This window comes from Zeugodacus cucurbitae, chromosome 5, assembly GCF_028554725.1.
Source record: "Zeugodacus cucurbitae isolate PBARC_wt_2022May chromosome 5, idZeuCucr1.2, whole genome shotgun sequence".
NCBI classification, from domain to species: Eukaryota; Metazoa; Arthropoda; class Insecta; order Diptera; family Tephritidae; genus Zeugodacus; species Zeugodacus cucurbitae.
Window position 1 is genome coordinate 61,476,418 of NC_071670.1, and position 548 is coordinate 61,476,965.

The 548-nt window shown below is 38.0% G+C and overlaps 1 non-coding gene across 1 annotated transcript; it reads left to right on the forward strand.

The window, feature by feature from the left end:
- The first annotated feature begins 219 nt into the window (after window positions 1–219).
- Window positions 220–291, forward strand: Trnah-gug (transfer RNA histidin (anticodon GUG)). Its single transcript has one exon. It is a non-coding gene; the product is annotated as a tRNA-His (tRNA).
- Window positions 292–548: the final 257 nt, after the last annotated feature.

The window sequence follows — 548 nt, forward strand, 5'->3', positions numbered from 1 at the left end:
CATTACTCACCTTTCATCCGCATGCGCTCTCCAGCGAGTCTCTATTAAAAAACTAAAAGACGGTTGAGCAGTGCGTTAAACTATGCGTGGCTTTAGTGGTGGTGGTGGTTAGAGCGTTGTGACCAATAACAACAACATTCCACTCGCTAGTGAGAGCTCGTTTGGCTGGCTAACGACACTTGTGCGCTATTTGCTCACCACTTATACATGTCTCCCATAGCCGTGATCGTCTAGTGGTTAGGACCCTACGTTGTGGCCGTAGTAACCCAGGTTCGAATCCTGGTCACGGCAATGTGTTCAAGTAGCTCATTGTCACGGAGGGAGATGAATTAATTTTTTATTTTAACGTTATTTAAAAATAATATACATAGATAAAGAATAACATATTAAATGTTAGTTGGAACACCCAATGAAATGTTACTGATTTATACAATCCATAAGTGTAATATTATATTTTTTGTTTGGCTCCATACGATATAGAGAGACTCTTTTAAAATACTGACTAGATAGTAAAATTTTAAATTTTGTATTATGCCCTAGTAGAAAAA